At 44.4% G+C, this 4503-nt stretch overlaps 1 non-coding gene across 1 annotated transcript; it reads left to right on the top strand.

Annotated features, from left to right (window-relative positions):
* Positions 1–230: 230 nt before the first annotated feature.
* Positions 231–302, top strand: Trnam-cau (transfer RNA methionine (anticodon CAU)). The gene has a single exon. It is a non-coding gene; the product is annotated as a tRNA-Met (tRNA).
* The last annotated feature ends 4201 nt before the right edge of the window (positions 303–4503 follow it).

Genomic DNA, 4503 nt, shown 5'->3' with positions numbered 1-4503 from the left:
CCATCAAGCCCCACCGGGAAAAAGCCTACCGGCGCTATAGGCCGCGACGTAAAAAAAAAAAAAAAAAAAAAAAAAAAAAAAAATCAGAAAAAAAGGAAAAACAAAGACGTAAGCGAAAACAAGGGTCACACACACACACACACACACACACACACACACACACACACACACACACACACACGTGCGCGCGCGCGGGAAACGTAGGCTTAAGGTCCTCTGAACGAAACATCAGCAGAGTGGCGCAGTGGAAGCGTGCTGGGCCCATAACCCAGAGGTCCGTGGATCGAAACCACGCTCTGCTAACAATTATTTTTTCTTCATCTTTCTTCCTCAGTCACAGGTTGATTTTTAATTGTTGTTGGAGCCAAGATTTGCGTTTTATAATATTATGTTCTACAGCAACTACCTTATGTTCTTTGGTTGTCTTTCTTCGCTGTAGTTGAGAGTGGGATTGGCGAGGATCGCTTCTTTTCATCTTTCATTGTTTTTTAATCTGATGTCGAATAATAAAGCGATTTCAAAACGTTATTCTGTGCTGGAAAACTAAATCTAAGTTAACTAAACAATATACAAACACTTGGCAGGATTATTATTATTATTATTATTATTATTATTATTATTATTATTATTATTATTATTATTGCCGCTGCTACAATTATTACTGATATTTTATCGTATATTTTTTGCTGGTATTCCTTGAGTAAGTAACATTGTTACCTTTCATTTACCTTTATCACTTCCCTCCGCCAGTGTCAGAGTCCTCGTGTTTTCCCCTTCATCTGTGTCAGCGAGCTCGTATTTTTCGCCTCGTCTTTCCCTCCTTTCTCCTCCTCTCTCTCTCCTACGAACTTTTGCCATCTCGCCATTCTCTCCACATCATTTTTCTGTCTCTCCCTCTTCCCTCCCTCTTCTTCTTCCTACCACCTTTCTCCTTTGCCTCCGTTCTTTTTCGCGTTGAAATAAAACTTAATCTCTCTCTCTCTCTCTCTCTCTCTCTCTCTCTCTCTCTCTCTCTCTCTCTCTCTGACTTTCATCTTTATTTTTTTTCCTGTACGTTTCTACATTGATTTTTATTCCTCTTTTTTACCCATTTTTCCGTGTATCCCTTTCATCGTGTCACATTTCTTATGTTATTTTTTACTTTCTTTTTCCTTATTTCTCTAACCACAACGCTTGTATCCCCTTAGTAATTCCTCCTCCTCCTCCCCCTCTTCCTCCCTTTTCCCGGTATGCGGGTGAAGTGTTTTCAGCTCAGGAAACTAGATGCCCCTACCTTGCATAATCTCAGGTCACCCTTGGACAAGGTGTAATACCCGATCTGTCTCCCGTGCCAGGGTCATGGTGACGCCTCTAGGCAGCAGCAGTGGTGGATTGGACTGCAGGCAGAGGATCTCTTTATGAGACAATGGCTGGAGTTCCAGGGTCCTAGTTAGCTGGACCGTGCCTAATTATTTAGGCCTGTGGTGTAGAGGAATGTGGCGACCTCTACACTGAAAAGCTTCCCTGGGAACCAGCTGTCGGTGTGAGATCCTCGTCCCTTCCCTCTAACGACGGAACTCCCATCCCTATTCTGCATAGCAGCTGGTTCTTGTTCTTTTCTCCTGAAAGAGATGTCTTCCGTGGGGCTTATTAAGTTATACCTCCTGGCTTCTAGGTGGAATTTCTGAGGGGTTTTCTTATAGTCAAGGAATATTTCAGCTTTTTGTTCTTTCTGGAAGGGCGTCTGATACTTTCTAGAGTGAATGGAGAACACCTGGTGACAGGTGCCACTGGCCAGGCCTCGAAAGGGTCGCAGAGCTGTGTTAGACGATTCGGAAAGTGGGAACGAGTTGCTGGTTCCTCTCCTCCCTTGCCACCTTTGCTCTGGGTGACTACTCCGACCCCGTTCTATGAGACAAAACTAAGAGAACAATAGCTGAAAAGCGCCGGGCTGTGAAAGATCTCTCGTGACCGAGGCTCAGGAAAAGCAATTCATCTTTGAGGCGTTTTCAAAACACTGTGGGAACGATCTACCAGTGTTGGAGGCATCTAACACAGCAGTATCTAACTTCCATGCACATTCTTTATCCATTTCAGTATACGGTCACACTTTAAGTAATTTCGAAAGCGCTTTTTGATATTTGCCCGAATTGTGAACCTCCGTAATTGTGACGTCTGTTCCGGACGATTTGCAGCTCAGTACTTCCAGCTGAGTAGAATTTGTCGCCTCTGTGTTCAAAGATTAAGACTTACGCATGCTGTGACCGAGTGTAATAAATAAACACCATGCTCTTGAAAAGATATTTGAAACCCTTCAGGAATTTGTTGCCAGCAATGTGGCAGTGACTCCATCATCGATGGTGGAGAGGCCCTCCATAGAGACTGTGCCCCCTCTAAACGACCATCCTGCTTCACGGGAGGACGAGTTACCTGCCTCATAGGTTAACTCCCAGCCTGCCTCACAGGCTAACCCCCAGTCTGCCTCACAGACTAACCCCCAGCCTGCCTCACAGGCTAACTCCCAGCCTGCCTCACAGGCTAACTCACAGCCTGCCTCACAGGCAAACCCCCAGTTTGCCTCACAGACTAACCCCCAACCTGCCTCACAGACTAACCCCCAACCTGCCTCACAGGCTAACTCCCAGCCTGCCTCACAGGCAAACTCCCAGCCCGCCTCACAAGCAAGCTCCCAGCCTGCCTGACAGGCTAACTCCCAGCCTGCCTTACAGGCCAACTCCCAGCCTGCCCCACATAACGGTTCTCTTCCTGCTTCACAGGATGACGGGTTCCAACCTGTAAGGAATGGAGCCAAACCGAAGCAGACAATCAAACATTTACTGACCCCCACTACCTTCAATAGGTTGCAGGTGCTGGCAGACACCATGGAGGATGAGTTTGAGACTCGCCTAGTTGGGGACTCCATGGTGCGTGGCTAGCTGGTTGAGTTCTGTGATTGTTCATCAAAAGGCCGCAGAAAACGTTACTGCTATCCAGGTGCCAGACTGGACGACATCACCGCAGCGTGCGATGATGTCACGAGTAATGCCGACCGAAACACCCTCTTTGTCATTCACGCGGGCACAAATGACGTAAGGACAACCCGTTCTGAGGAACTGCTTGAAAAATACAGCCGCATGATCAAGCAGTATACACGAAAAACGGATCATAATCTCAGGAATTCTCCCGAGGGTCGGTGCCGAACCTTGCTTTTACAGTAAGGCCTTCAGCACGAACAACAGACTTCAGTCCCTTTGCCCACAAGAAAACGTCCAGTTCATTAACTTCTGGAACAATTTTTACTACGATTCGGACTTGTTCCTTGCCGATGGCATCCACTTATATCCTGTTGGAGCAGCCAGTTTCGGGAGGCTGCTCTGTGACCAAGTGGCTCTTTGAATGTAAAAAAACAACAACACCAAGGTGAGAACACCAGCAGCTCCACCGTGAGGGAGCACTCAGCCCGCGCAACTCCCGGCTCGAATCACATTAAAACTTGCTATATAAACGCTCGTAGCCTACGTGACAAATTTGAAGACTTAAAAGCACTAGCAGCTACAAATCGTTATCACATTATCGGAATCACAGAATCTTGGATAGACACTTCAAATAGAGATTTCATTGCGGAATATAGATTACCGGGTTATACGACTTTTAGTCATGAAAGAGAGAACAGACAGGGTGTGGGCGTTATGTTACATATCCACAACTCTCTCCATTCAGTATTCGTGAAAACAGATGTTATAACCAATGTGGACATGATTCTCATTGAAATTAAAAATAAGTCTCGTAAAATAGTAGTTGGACTAATCTATTGACCGCCAGGGCAGACTCATGATATCGACCACGCGTTAAGTGAATTAATATTAGAAACAAGTAGCAGTTGCGAGACAGTAATTGTGGGGGACTAACTTGCCAGTGAAAAGATAGGGCGAACCGTTGAATTCTCATACAGGGCTCGACCTGTACACATATTTATTAGAGAGTGATTTACATCAACACGTTCAATAACCGACTTGGGAAAATGATATACTTGACCTTATCATTTCAGCGACAGCTGATCTAATCAACGAAGTAAATGTTGGTCCAGTTTTTAGTTCTACGTAGTTCTAGATGAAAGAAAGTCAAGTAACTCATAGTAAAGAAAAGGTGCCTGATTATCAGAGAGCGAATTTCGTAAGACTCCGATCAATTCTAAAAAACATTGACTGGACTATAATTTCGACGGAAACAGATATTGATAAATCGTGGGAGGCCTTCACCACAATATCGTAACTGATGTTCATCTTTTAGAAGAAACCCAAATGGTGGAATAACGAAATTCAAAATAGCCTCTCTCTAAAAAAACGCGTATACAGTAGATTTATATCAATCCAGAGTGAGGCTGAGAAAATAGAGTTGGACAGAATTCGCCGCGAAACCAAGAAATTAATAGAACGTAGCAAGAAAAATCTTGACGAATATATAACGGAAACAAGTAAATCTAATCCTAAATAATTTTTTAGCTATGTAAATAATAAAAAAATC

This window comes from Eriocheir sinensis, unplaced genomic scaffold (assembly GCF_024679095.1).
Source record: "Eriocheir sinensis breed Jianghai 21 unplaced genomic scaffold, ASM2467909v1 Scaffold19, whole genome shotgun sequence".
NCBI lineage: Eukaryota > Metazoa > Arthropoda > Malacostraca > Decapoda > Varunidae > Eriocheir > Eriocheir sinensis.
The sequence above is the reverse complement of the archived record's forward strand: the minus strand, read 5'-3'. Positions and strand labels throughout refer to the sequence as shown.